The 15471-nt window shown below is 39.6% G+C and overlaps 1 protein-coding gene across 1 annotated transcript in view; it reads left to right on the top strand.

Moving 5' to 3' along the window:
* tsc22d3 (TSC22 domain family, member 3) overlaps positions 1-15471 on the top strand; it is a 38080-nt gene that overhangs the window by 19337 nt on the left and 3272 nt on the right. The gene's annotated exons all lie outside the window — the stretch shown is intronic.

The following is a 15471-nucleotide window of genomic DNA, read 5'->3' as shown; positions in this document are numbered from 1 at the left end:
CATCCACAGCTGAATTTCTTATAATATGGATGTCCAAATGTTACTTCTGTAAATGGAAATCAAAAAGAAGACAGTAATCTCTGCACTGCACTGATACGCTGAAAGACAATAACATCTGTGCCCTAGTTCGTCTGTCATGGGTCTTAAAAGATCCTGTAAATGTGTCAGTCCAAGTTTAATTGGCTTCAAAGTTTAACCATACCGTCACATATACATTGTTATTGATAAACCAAAGCTTCATCAGCGTCCTGAAAGATGGACGTTTTTTATCACAGGTAGTATAACGATGAAGTTCCAGCTGTCTCAGACAAACATCCTGCCAGAGACCTGCTCTAGTGTGCAGCACAAAGTCAAGCCTGGCATATTTCTCCTGTTTCATGATGCCCCGTGGCGTGCGCTTGTGCTTTTGCTGGGCCAAAGCCAAACACAATTGTGCATCAGTATTCTGCTCCTGAGTGTCGTGCACATTGTGATTGACCCCGTTAACTTCACCCACTCCTCTCCTGTCTCTAATATCTTCTCTGCATAGTTACTTTTCACGGATTGGGAAACATTTTAAAGGTTTTATTACCCCCAGCACCTGCCTAAATAAAAAGTGTTCTAACTTTAACCTTTCCCCACTCCTTGCTGAGGCACTCCAATGCTTGTGGGAACCTCGTCGTAAAACACCTGAACTCTCTGATTTGAGTATGCAGATAATGTGACAGCTAACTGGCTCACAAACACTTTCTTGCGTGGGCAAATCTGTCCATCTCCAAAACAATAAAGGACTCTTACGCAGTTCTCATGCTGCGAGGCCAGAGCCGATAAGAGATTTTACGTCAATCCTAACTTTCGTTCCAGAAGATGCCAAGCATAACGATCATCTTATTTTTGTTTTCACACACTGCTATTTCAAAAGAAGCAGTTGTTTTGATTGATGACAGAGAATGACATCTTGAATTGAGTTGGCAATATGTCCTCAATCTTAGTTCAAACTAGTTTTAATCCCTTAATCTTCAATAACGTTTAGTTTCTAAAGTAAAAAAACAGCATTAAAAGACTTCAATCCTTGAGAGGTGTAAGGATGGTAAAAGAGGTTGTTTTGTTTGTGAATGTGATCTTTGATCTTCCCAGCACTGTAAATCCACACTTCCACCGCAACAAAAACAGTGTGTAGTGCATGTGCGCACTTGCCTCTCTGTCTGCATTTGTGTGTTTGTGTGCTTTATCTGCATACGTCAAACCTGAATGTGTGCATATGCATGTCCATTTCTTTGTATAAATGTTTTGATGAATATCAACCTTTTTTTTATCATGCATACTGATTGGGTACACAAATATTTCAAAGCTGTTTCCATGCTTGGATGCACACCTTCACTTGCACAGGACTGCATTTGTGTACCTGTGCGTTGTGTGCGTGCAAAACAGATTAGAGAGTGCTCTCTGCTTTCATCAGTGAACTTTGGACCCCTTGGGTACACGTTGGAGGCCGGCCAATACAGCCCACATTGTTTACCCAAGCCTTTATACAATGACTGGGATGGTAGATCGTGTTTACTTGCTCTTCGGTGCAGCTCGGAGGCCAGGAAGATGACATCTTAGAAAGACAATTTGTCTTGTGTACTCTGAACGACTCCAAGTTCAAGAGTCGTTTTCAAGTAGAAATATTTCCTGTTTGTTTCCAGGAGTAGGTTTGAACCTTTACTGTGCTTTCAGACAGTCATCTGCAACAATATCCCCTAATTTAACGAGAGATGTAAAAGCCCTGTATGCGTTTCTATTTCAACGCAGCACATAAGATCTTCCCTTTGGGCCTTTTTGCAATTCTGCAGTCATTCAAAATAGTATTGTTTGTACAAATTGCAAAGTAGTGGCACCATTAGAGTGATTTTTCAGCAACTGCAGCATTACTTACTCCCTTAGTTCAAACATTTGCATTCATTACAAGCAGCATGCTCAATGAGCTATGGCTGAGAAGTGTTTTTTTTTCCAAGGAGAATCCCATTAGATAACGAGAGACTCATTTGTTCAGTCACAAACACTTACTGCTTAAAGTATCCTGAAGAGCCACACGGCTGGAAAAGGCAATGTGTTGTGATAATGTAGAGGCTTCTGCTTCTATTTATTTCACATTATTTTATTGTTTATGCAAAGTAAGATGTCACTGCACAATGCATATGCCTGATTTATTTTAACTTCAACAATGAAACCAAATACCCTGAAGCCAAGTTCTTATCGGTTACCCTTGTCCTCAACCCGGGGTGCATGTCTCCAAAGGGACTGTGACAAAGAGGGGGGGGGGGGAAATCCTGAAGTGACCAATCAGGGTAGCTTATAAGATTTGCGTCTTTGCCTGGGAGGCAGGCTGTTTGGCTTTTTGAAGGCAGGATAGGCAGGGGTTCCTGTAAACTCCCAAACAACCTCTCAGCTCAGTGCTGCACCGGGCTGGATATCACAAAGTTCCCAGTTTACTGAGATCACACGGCCGCTTTTGAAGCTGATCCTTCCTCTGACTGAGCCACATCCTGAAATAAAGCTTTCTTGTTACACAATTAATCCTGTTGGACTGATATCAATCATAAACACAACAAAATAGTTGAAGATATGAGCTGTGGAGAGAGAACTTGAGATCTGGCTGTGAATACCATATAAAGTTTAATTGAAGAATGACAATAAAGAGCCTCATTTACCAACATCTTCCTCAGATTTTTCTTAAATTTGTTCTTTAGAAGGTTTCCAAGAGATGTTAGAACGATTCATGAACCTGTTCTTCAACCACAGAGTTGTTGTCACCTGTGTCATTACATTGATGAATGTCTTGTCTTGGAAAAGGTTGTAGCACATTCTTGATTTTACTAATTAGCTGGTAAGTAGGTATGGGTAGGTGTACACCCCTTTACTGCCCATATAAGGACATGAGACTGCAGTGCCATGTACATGCACAAAATCACACAGGATTGAAAAGAGAAGTAGACGTTGGAAATGCACAAATTAGACTACAAACCGATTGCACACGTCACCTTATGTAAAAAACAAAAGCTTTAGTAGTTCTCATAAAGAGGTAGTGCTGCAGGAAGTGAAACACAAACAGGCTGATTTATTTCATCAGATTTTGTAGCCCAAGTACACAATATACACAAATTAATTCAATGGCATCACTTTCAGAGAGTGCTAAAGTCAGCAACTGAAATCGGAAAAGTAAATCACATCACATGAAATAAAAAAGCTTGATCTCAAATCTAAGGGGAAGAGTTACCAGAGATACATTAACCATATCTGAACTTTTCTTTTTATAATTAATATGATTTGACAACATTCATTCTAAACGCTGCTGATGTGAAACGAATGAACGTGTGTCTAGAGTGTCACAAATACATTCATGCTATAGTTTTACAGCATAGCACAATTAAAGCAACTGACTATTCTCAGATGATCACTTTTCTATGTGTGCATCTCCATGGTTTGAATAAGAATTGTGTGAACCGCCTGTGCACAGTAACACTGAAACTCTCACATACCACTGGTATGGAGCCCTATAGATTGTTGTATAACTGCATGTCATCAATAACACATGTCCTTCAGGCGCCAAAAAGAACATAGATCCAGGGCAGATTCAGGTATAAACAATTTACATGGTGTAAATCAATTAGAGAAATCAACTGATGTCCACACTGACGTTGCATGTCTGAAGAGCCGGACTAAATCATTTTACCATGTATTATAACTGATATAACATATCCTGCTGTTACTGCTTCACTAGAAACATGTAGAATTTCCCCAACACAAAGAATCCAATACTTACCCTAACTCTACTTTACTTTCAAAGTGCATTGTAATTAACACCTCAAAATCCTCATTAAGTTTCTAGAATTTTCCTGTGAGAAAATGATGTAATATACGTGTTTACAGCCTGCATGTATTTGTTTCACAGCCTTCACACGGGTGGCCAACATCTGGATATACATTTTAGTTGTTCTATGCGGCTGCTTTAATTGCATTCCTTCATTTAAGTTCCTTCAAGTCTTCTTCCATTAAACTACGGCGTGTGAACGTTTAAGACTCGGGGGCCTCCACATCTGCTCCTCTTGTCGTCTGTGTGAGCCTGTCCTCTGTCGGTAGGGATCCTCACCACACAGACAGGCTGAAGAAAATTTGTACACCCTGTTCCCTCCGTCTGAGAGTCTCAGTGTGCAGTTGAATGGTTTTAATTTGTGATGCTATTTGAAAGGGAGACTTGCTAAATTTATGAGTTCCCCTTTGAGAGGGAAAAAAAGAGGCCATGAACGGGTTTAATACAAATGTATAGTCTAATTTATGTGCATATTTACATATGAACGCAGCATGGTGTGATTTGCAACCGCACAGTTGATGTTTGGTGCAATTAATCTACATTTTCAATTGTTTCAAGATAACACATATTCAGGGGGTAGGAGTCCTGAAGTAAACGTTCAAGATTTGTAACATTCAGTGCACAAAACAAGTGATCCTGTGCCCATTCAAACTCCTCTTCTTGATTTGCCGACTTAGTCAAGCATGTTTTGCTCCTATAGATATCAATACTGTATATCAATGTTACAGTCTTTTCAAGGGCACCACATGTTCTCACATACAAAGAATCGGAATACATTACAGCCTTGTTTTTAGATGTAGACTTGCTACACTGTACAACCCCCACAGTTAATTTGTATTTCATTCTACTATTACCAATACGATTTACTGCTCTCCAGCCTGAGTCAGAGTGTGTGTGAAAAGAGGAAAACTGATTGAATTATGATCTGACTCATTCTTGTGGTCTTGTTGAAGGAGAATAAGATGATTTGTTTGGCTTGTCGAGATCAGTGGAAGGCAGGCTGATGAAACTTCCTCAGGCTAGGATGAGTAACTTGGCAGAAACATAACTTTGGTCACTGCTGTCTTTGACTTGGAGTCTACAGACATAAAAGAACACAGCTTTTTATAAATGATTACACGTAGAAAGGAGTGATATGTTTGATTTTTTTTTCACTCAGAACTACTTCAAGTGCTTCATTTTTGAGGTTGGCAGCATGTCGCCCGTATGATTGATGATCAACCTTGGATGATTTTGTGAAGCCTTGGCGATGTTATTCAACCAGGTGCAGAAAGAGCTGTGTTGGTGAAAGTACAACACTTTTATTTAAAAAGTGAAGTACAGAAACTGGTGTAACAAAGCTGATAATGGATGGGATATTCAATAAGATGGGAACTATCTTGTTGCTCTGAATCTTCTCGGGTGTGATTGGTAATGTTGGCTGGTGCACTCATACCCATGTTGCTACAAGCCTTCTATGTCAGTCTCACACAAAGCATTCACTTGATGTTCTTCTTCACTTTGGATATTTTTGCTATGCCTGCCCTGCATGATAAACACCCATCATCTCTAATTTGTCAACCCTTCAATTTATGTTAGATGTGGTTTTGATCTTTGAAGGTTATCTCAAAACATTCAAAATAGCATAAATATTACATTTCCTAAAGTTGGGATCATGAGCCTGTTTAAAAAATGTACAGTATTTATAGTAAAATTGTACTCAAGTAGACTTAGTAACTTGGTATTTGAACTTTACTTTCCTCCACGGTTGTTAGCATGAAGTCAGTATGTATAACATGACAGTGACAGAAATGGAATGAGGTACAAATTCTCTTTCATTAAATAATACATTTTAATCTCTTTATTTTTAATGTCTCACTAACTAAAATAATACCTAATGCCCACTTTCCTTCAGCAATGACCGCTAATGACTGGTCTGGAGTCATCCGTGGGAACCTAGTCATCGCTCCATCGTCATCTCGCAGGTGACAGCAGATTAGCTTTAAAGCCCAGCGGAGGAGCCTGCTGGAGTCTGTGGGAATGATTCTGTGTTTAGATGACACTGACGGTGAGAGTTAGTGGGATGCCTATCATCCAGTTAAATCCAGATCGTGCTGACGAGGCCAGACGTGTGAGAGCCAGCACGTATGCAAGCGTGTATCCAACCACACACATTGACATACACACAAGCAAACAAAAACACATGCTAGCACACAAACACTCACCAGGTGGGGAGACTCTTCGAGGGCCTGCATCCCTCCAGTGTCCCAGTTGCTGGTGACTTAGGTCACACAGCTGCAGACTCAAGCAGGCTAACCCGTGGATAGAGAAAAGATGTGGAGAGTGGGAAGATGGAAAGAGAGAAATTAGGAGAGAGCAGGGGGATTGAAAAGAAGACGGTAATAGAGTACCAAAAAGGTAAGTAAAGAACGAGGGAATCAGGATATTATAATTGGCAAGAGGTAGAGGGTGAGAAAACAAACCCTTATTATCAAGTTCTTTTCATCTGTTAGGTTTAAACTGAAGACTTCACTTGTTTTTATAACCTTTTACACATTCCAGGACAAAATAGAGTCTTCAAGAGGATTCAAAACTGATCTGATACTGTTGATATACAGTATCTGGACGCGGCAAAACACCAGATAACACACCTATCTGACATTAGAAGCTAATCTACTTCTTGTTTTTCCTCAAAACACTTAAAAAGTGATAAAATGCTTTCCTTTAAAATCTATTGTTTGAGAGTGATAAAGAAGAATAGCGCACCGCCAGCTAATGTTGTATTTAAGTCAAGCTAGCAAAATGTTACGCTTAACCCTCCTGTAATGTTCGTTTCTCAGGAACAGCAATAACGTTCATGGGTCAATTTTACCCGGGGCATATTTAATTATCCAAAAGTGTCAGAACCCAAAAAATCCCAATACATTTTTTTTTTTTATCTCGATATTAACTCCATTACTAACCTTTTGAATCAATATTTAGTGCAATGTTCTTTAAATCTCACAGATCATGATAGGAGTGAAATATGTCACACAGTCGCAAAGAAACATTCAGTATTTGACACTTCTGACCCCTTTTAGCCTCTACTTTTAGTGCCGGGTCAAATTAACCCATGAGCAGCATCAAGCCAAGCAGAAGAAGTTTCATACCAAAAAAAGTTACTTTTAACAATTTTTTTTCCAATTTTTGAACTTTAAAAAGGGTCAATTTGACCAACAACATAACAGGAGGGTTAAGTGTTTTCTAATAACACATTTTAAAACTGTCTGATAAAAAATGTAATGTTAAGACAATCATAAAATGTAAAAAAGCACAATTAAATCGTTTCATGTTAAAAATAAAGGTTTTTCTGCAACTTTAGTAAACACAGAACATCAGGAGGACCTGCATGCCACGCTGCCTGTAGCATTAGCTTACTTGTTACTAGCTGCCTTTCATGTATTTAAGGTTAGCATTCTGTCAGGGTAATGATGAAAGCCACCATTCTACAACTACACAGGGTTTAGAAATAATGTCTGCAGCTGGTAAATAATAATTGCATACTAAAGTCTAGGGCCTATATCATTTTTTAGACTCTGAGCATCAGGAAGCTAAAAACTGGTATAGGACTTTGGGAGGTCTTACAGCCTAAAACTGTTGTTCTCGATAGACAGGTATCCTCTTCAGACATTACTCCACATTGATTTCCTCTCGTTTGTCTTCCTGACAAACTCATGTCGACAGTTCACTGTTTATATACAGTATTTAAAGCAATAAGGTGGATTGTCTGTAAAGATGCTCAGCCATCATTTAACAGATCTATCTACCTACATCATAGATGCTGCCAACCATCCCTATGTATGGCTCTCTGATTATGATATGAAACTGCCAGCTCCATTTTTCTAAATGAATTGATGTGAGGACTGTAGCCAAACAGATGACCCAGTTTGCAATAAAAATCAAAAACCTGCCAACTTAGTGCTGATAGTGTGGTAAAAACCAGTCTACTTCCTTGGAATGGTTCCATGTGAATCAATCAGCTTCACAGCTCATGCAGTACATTCCCTTTTCTCATCGTTTCAACACTCTTATGATTAATTTCAGTGCTGTATGTACCCATTAGTGTGATGTCAGCATTTCCTAGCTAAGGCAACTTAGATTAGACATAGATACACAGAACTACACCAACAACAACAGCTGAGGGTTACAGTACTCTACCGTATACAGGCAGATAAGTATGGACAGATGGCAGTGCAGTGAACTTTGTGACCTTTTGTTCCTGGACTTGATCCAACAGCATGTTTATCACAGGTGTCATGCAAAGTGGCAGCCATCTAGCCTTTTAAGTGCTGCTGATCATTTTTGGTATTGAGTAAATACATCAGGTTTTCTCAGCAAAGCTCTACCCTGCTTTTTAATGCAGAAATGTGCTTAAATTCAGACTATTAAATTAGAATGGATTTATCGAGAAGTACACCAAAGAAGAAGTAATGAGGAACTCTCTCATGTCTGTGGTAAACTAGGTGACCTATAACGAGGCAAAGGGCTCCGACATGGCTAATAACTAAGTTCACTGCTATTTAACACTGCACGGCCAATTGAGTCCACAACCTTTGACCTTTTGTAGAGCATCTGCAGAGCCATTAGCAGATCACTTAACTGCATCCACATCCCGAGAGTCTAATCCCCTGTCTTTCAGAGGTTACAGTCTTAAGTGTGTGTTGCTGTGTGTACTCATGTTTGCACTAAAGCACAGATGGGAATCCTATGGGCTGCAGGCTTGCACATACTGTAATTTCTTTTTGTGGGGGTTCACCATGCTCCTGTATTCCCCTAATGCACTTCTCTGGGTTCTGACTCTATGTCAGTGTTTTCACAGTAAATTTAGCTTGGACCATTCCCCCAGTTAACTCAAGGTAAATCTTTACATTATAGCCAGAGGTTGTCTGTCTTCTGCTGAATCACAGCCTGGTGCCAGATGCTGCAAAGTCCCTGAGCTTGTTAACTGCAATATAGTGCACACAGTACCATTTACTGCAGTCCTCTTTGTCCTGTTATAGACTGCTATCAGTTCCAGTGAAGGCTACTGTAAATGAAGTCATTATCACTTTGGAAAAAAATCAAATCAAGTGTAGTAATTCCAAGAAAGGGAAAGGCAGTAAAGTGAGCTTTTGTGTTGTCTCAAGGAAATTGAATCATAGTAAGGAGGAAGCAGCTCCTCCCATGTCTTCTCAGTGGTTGTAAGTTCAACATGCCACCCAGGTATTTGCATATATGTTGCAAGAGATCCTTTATCAAGGGGTTAACAACCCAACTGCAAAACCCCAGTATAAGTGGGAAAGTACATATGTGGACAAAACAAACACACATGCTTGTCATGTCTTCTGATTTGGTAGCAGCTGCCTTTAGGGACAACAAGAGGAAATAGTTCTGTGTTTTTTACCGCGAACAATTTTAATTCAAACCTTCCTGCAGCTAAGTATAGCCTATTAAAAAGTTGTTCCTTTGGCGCCAGTAACCAACATTTAGCCAAACCTCTTAACTCTGCAGCTCAGACTCAGGGTAATGCTGAGCTCATGACATGATGCTGTAACTTTTACAGCCTTAATCACTTATGTAATCAGACCATAGGAGCCTGGATTTTACAGTAATTCTATATGTGCAGAATCTAGGAAATGTTTGACAGCAACAGTCACGTTCGTTTCTCTTTATTGGACCTGTTATTGTAGCACATTATAGTGCTACTAAAAATGTCATAACAACATGCTTAATTACTTCCTTTTTCCCTCTCACGGACGTTACTGTGACCAGCCTTCCGTGTTTATATGGACAATACTGGTCATGTCTGAGAGAAGATAATAGTCTGTTATTACAAGGTATCACTTGTGTGGCACAAAAACAAGAAGCTCTGTAAAGACACACAACATCGACTTTCTGTATCACCTTTGGCTCTCGTCAGACAGGACGTTTTAGCTCACAGCTGTCTCACCTGAAGCTAGAGGCAAAAAAGAGGAAATGAATATGTTCTAAAGATCAGTACTTATTTTCAGAAAAACAACCCACCTCTTTAAGGAAGAAAATGTTGTGTTTCTTTTCTTTGGATGTTAAACCTTGAGAAAGAAAGGAATAGAAATACCCTCCCAAAATGACTCAGCTAGACACAAAAGGATTAAATGTTCTCAGTTTGGGATAAACTGCTCCTCATTTGATGGGTGTAAACATTTTTAATGTAAGCCATCCATGTCTGATGATACTGTACAAGTCAGTTCAGACTTAGATGAAGTGCAGAATCACGCAACTTTGATCGAGGGTTGTTCAAAGTGAACCTGAAAAACAAGGAAATATGCATGACCCAGTGTAAGGGACATCATTTTCTGTCCTCGTTAGTATTGTTATTCCTCTAAAGATTTAATGTACACTCAATTTAGAAGATACTGAACACATTTTTCTGAATCACTCCAGTATATTCAGGCAAAGTTGCTTGACACTGCCTAATATTGTTGCTTGTGACACATAAGAACAAAACATTAAACTCCATCTTATGATACATACATTTGTAACAAACCACAAAATGTGTCTCTGGAGAGGCAACATGCAGAAACTGGTTCTACATGGCTGTCTGTTATATAACACCACAGACGTCTGAGTGTCACAATCCATACACATTATCGAATGTCTCCATTAGCAGAACAAGGATTAACTATAGACAGAGGTGTGAGACATTTACGCAGACCTGTCAAACTAGAAAGCCGCATGTGATAAATGATGACAAGGGCAGCTAGCTTTTGGAGTTACACCTTCTCCTGCAGCGAAAGCTCTGCAAACATTAATGCATTAATTACAAGCCTGTTGACAAGAAGGATTAACCGAACTGACGAACAGGAACGGCATACGAAGAATCTGAAATGTTACATAAAAAAACACCGAGCTAATTTGTCTGCCTCGGCATGATTTTGCTTGCAAATTGTAGGTAGTTGTGTAACAATTTCTCCATAGTCTCAATGTTTTTGCTCTTTTTTGGCACTTCTTTTTTATCTCGGGAAGTCTGGGGACCACTTAAGGTCAATAAATATTTAATGCAAGTTTTGTTTTAATTATGTGTTCCTTTCGGGAACCGAGAGAGGACTCCTTTCATTTGTCTGTATCGGATGAGACAACTGGCATCATTTCAGGATCGCCCTCTTCATTGTGACTCTGGGACCACTGTGTACCACTGGATTGGAAACACATCATACAAGTGCCAGTCTGCGCATGGCACTCATAGTTATGGCTGCATATCCAGAAGTACTGACTCAATTGTCTCATTGTGCTTTGAGAACACAGTAGTAGAGAACAAACAACAGCAGACCAGAGAGCAAACAGTCTCTGGGCTCCTGATTCTTCTCCACTTGGAAGTAAAGATGGGTCAGTCTCACACGCGTCCCACTCAGGTTCCCCCTGTTGGGGCCATGCCGCCATCTCCCAGGACGCTATGCGCCCTTCGTTTGGCGGAACCGTCCCCGAGATACTGCTGCCACTACCAGCACTTCAGCTATCCTGAGAGAGCTATGAGCTTCTCTCCCCCTTACTCACCAAGTCTGTTCAAGAGGCCTGATCGGCGGTAAGTAAGGGGCTGGATGTGGTCTCAGATTTTGGCATATGTGTGAGAAGATGTCTTGCATAACATGTCAGTGACAGATGTAAAAAGTAAAAGTAGATCTTAGGAAGATTGGTGAAAACTACAGTGTGTCATGGATGAATAATTTAGTCAAATGGCTTGGATTTGAATACACAGATTAAAAAAAAGTAGTAATCAAAATGCAAACTGTTCAATTATTCAAAAAGATATAAAAAAGTTGCATACCCTGTCTGACATTAACCCTAAAAATACTGATGTTATGGTAAATCTTACATATATTGATTGTTGTCTGTTGTGTAAAGAGTGATGAAGAGTGATATTTTTGCCAGCTGTTGGATGACAATGACAGTTCTGTCATTGCTTTCTGCATGCATTGCATCTTTGATACAGCCTTTCACATGAAGTAGTATCACTGGAAATCAAAGAGCAGAAATTGACATCCTGTTAGATTTATTGAAACCTCATGAAAAAGACCAAGGCCATGTGCCTGGTTTATATTCATAGCTCTGGAGTCTTATGGGTGATGTGATAATAATGACCACCTCTGGGTGTTCTGCTGTATGTGGAGTGTTCAGTATTCATTAGATGTTACCGGGCCTGTTGGCCACACTGACAGCTTCCTTTGAGACGGCCGCTGGCTGCAGCCTATGGCAGGGCTGTGTGTTCTCAGGCCACACGCTCACACACATTATGCATTCCTAATTGTAAGACTGCAGATGGGATGTGAACAGTATAAAGAGGAGGGATGTCATCTTTTTGAACAAGACAAGACCCAGTCGTGATTGTTATTTACTCTGTTGATTTCATCACCAGTGATTCTCATTGAGCTGTTTGTGCTCATCTTGAATTTGATCCTTCAAACCCTCAAATGCTGCTTCTAACAGAAGTCGTGTCTGGCGGCATGTCTCAGCTTTATTCTTCTTCAGCCATTGGTCCGGATGAATCACGGTATTATATAACGTTGTTGGCTCTTTCACAGGGGACATCTGATGGAAAGCATTGCCCATGGCCTAGCTTAAGAGTGACTCACTGGCACGCCCCAAACATGGTCAGGGAGCATGAGTTTAACAGAAATCTGAGCAAATTTTTCTCTCCAAACGGCATCGAAGGCCAGTGGCTTTGGCACTTGAACTGTTTAGAAACACACAGTCAGTTTAAACTGGAATCACTCATGTCGTGAGTGCATGCCTTTCACTTGTTCGGATTGGTGTCGGGGCTGTTAAAGCATGAAGGATATAGCCATCACTTTTAACTCTGTCATCATCTTCTGCATGTGGCTCATTAGGCATTCTTTACTACATCTCAAGGCGTATTTTTCACAGTGCAGGATGGCTCCCTGCTGTCCTGTAGCTTCTATCTGTGCATTTCAGCTTTAGCCACAGGCAATCAGAGTAACTCCTCCCCAAACCTAAAAGGGACTATCACAGCAGGGCAAGGTAATTCAGCAGCCCCTCATCACCAGAACAGGGGCTGATATTAAACATGGCAGCTGCACTGTCACAGCATGAAATCTGAGACGACAGGCACAATGGACCCTGGTACCCAGTCACTGTGCTTTCTACTTAGCCTTGTTAGGCCTACCCAAAGTCAGCCTTTCCACACTAATTGTTTTGTTACATAACAGAACTCCATTTCTCTAAAATAACATTGCAGACATTTGCTTAAAATACAGAGATCACATAGCTCTGGCTCTTTTTATTGTAAATTTTTGTTTCCTATGCGATGGGATCTTACTGATTATTTACAAAGACTATTACATCTGTATTGTTAGTATAGAAATGTATGGACTTTATTGCTGCAACTGCATAAATATAAATGCAGGATATGTATGACAATGGCTAGCAGTGTGTTGGCAAGAGTCTGACGGAAAATCTAAACCTCTCAGCAGAAAATGACACACATTTTGACAAGCCTATAATATTCTACAGCACCTTGGTGTTAAGGCAAAAAAAATTAGCATGCAATAGAGGCTTTCTAATAGAAATTTAATTGGCTTATGATCAGTTTTGAATCAGATAATTGCAACAACAAAGGGAACCTAATGTGACAGCTGAGAGGTGCTGAGCAATTACATTTCAGCTATTAAAACGTGTGCGGATGCCCTGGTGAAAACAAGCTCTATTGCTCAATAAAAAGCCACAGCCAGTGCTCAGGGAATTTGTTGTGGAAAAAAACACACCAGATAAAGCTTTTTTTTCCTCTCTGTGTTCAACTTTTACCATAAATTGTTTATTACACTTTGCAGGAGGCCAGAGTAGTTGCGTCACATGTCATAACACCGTAGTTCAAAAGACCATGTGAAGTGCAAGAGGTCAATGAGCATGGCTGCAGTTTACAAAATCATACAAAACATATGATTTACAGTTTGGGATGTCTGTTAACCTACAAAAAATCCTTGAAGGCTTTATGTCTGCTACTTAACAAAAAATGCACTGTAGGATATGGATTTTAGGTAACAAATGAAGAGTTCATTTGCAAAAACAGTTAACTCACTTTTGAAAATTTTAAAAAAGTTTCAAAAACTTTATTAGGAATCTATATAAAAAAGAAATATGTTTTTTTGAAAATGTATAAAAACGGAGTTATCTGTTTTTGCAAATTAACTCTTCAAATTTAGAGTCTCCATGAAAATTTTCCATATGTTTTCCAAGCAGGAGAAACAGCCCGTTAATTATATATGATGAAGTTGGGAAAAGGTGTATGGAAAATCCCATGGTAAACAGTGTTTCCGGGAAGAAAGTCCCTGCCATTAACATTGTCCCATGTGGGTCGCTGCATTCTACGTTTTCACCACTAGAGGCCGGTAGAGTTCAGACAGAGATTGGGGGGAAATTTACCGGGAGCGCAGATGGAAAAGTACCTGTGCAGATATCCATGCATGTGTAGGGACAGTGCAGGACATTCCGTTAAAGCCAGTACTGTAACAAACAACAATAATGTGATGGGAACATTATGCTACTGTTCTCATTACATATCAAGTAATCAAGGACGGGTTGTTTACTTGACAAAGCTGTGGGAGCAACACGTGACAAATCAAGAACCCAAATGAATGGATATCTCAGTTCACCTGTTCAAACATAACAAATCTTATTTAATTTAAATTGTTTAGCTCAGTGATTTAAAAGAAAATCAAGTGAGAAAACCCGTCTGTGGCCAAATTGAGTTTATTTATCACCAACACGAGTTCAGTGTAAATGCCATGGACACACTTGTTCTCTAGGTTTTTAATGTAATTTGTTTCAGTGAGGAGTTTTCAGTCTCTGGGTTAACTGCAGAGGGCCCAGTCAAAGAGCAGTTCAGGAGGAGGGCAAAAAATGCTGCATTCAAATGCTCCCAGTAAAGTCGTTAATGCAAGTAACCCATCTGTTTACTTGTAATTATGCATCCTGAAATAAAAAATCTAGCAACTTTTCTCTACTTTGTAAAGTGGTTGAAAGTTGTACAATTTAATGTGTCTCATTGTATCAATTAACTGATAATCTCAAATTGGTAATCTGAGACTTCTATCATTTAAAGTCACATAATTTCCACAGTTTTGTTATATGATCAAACATGCACAATTTTGGAAAGTATGTCCACACAGTTTCTGTGATGTTAATTCCTTGCACTAAAAGGTGTATGTGGCGTATTTGTTTTCAGATGCAGGCGGTATTACTATTTTATTATTATAACCTTTATTTAACCAGAAAATGCTCATTGAGATTAAAAATCTCTTTTCCAAGAGAGTCCTGGCCAAGATAGGCAGCAGCACAGTTACAGAGTTACAAATACACAATATACAAATAGCAGATGTACAACAAACACCTCCAGAAAAACAGCATGAGTGACATTTAAAGAACATCTGCAGACAAATGCATCAGCCTCCAAGTCATTTAAGGATAGTAAATTCTATCGCATATATTTTATAGCTTTATGAGTTATATATATTTTTTTATTCTGCACTAAAAGATCAACACAAATATCCCAAGCCATTAAGTTAGTGTTCCAAAAACAGTAAATTCCAGCAGCCAGTCTCGTGTTTACTCTGCCATGAGTACGTGACCGGGCGTGCTTTGATATTTAC

The sequence above is a fragment of the Notolabrus celidotus genome, chromosome 8 (genome assembly GCF_009762535.1).
Source record: "Notolabrus celidotus isolate fNotCel1 chromosome 8, fNotCel1.pri, whole genome shotgun sequence".
NCBI lineage: Eukaryota > Metazoa > Chordata > Actinopteri > Labriformes > Labridae > Notolabrus > Notolabrus celidotus.
Note: the sequence above shows the minus strand (reverse complement) of the source record. Positions and strands in the feature narration are given on the sequence as shown.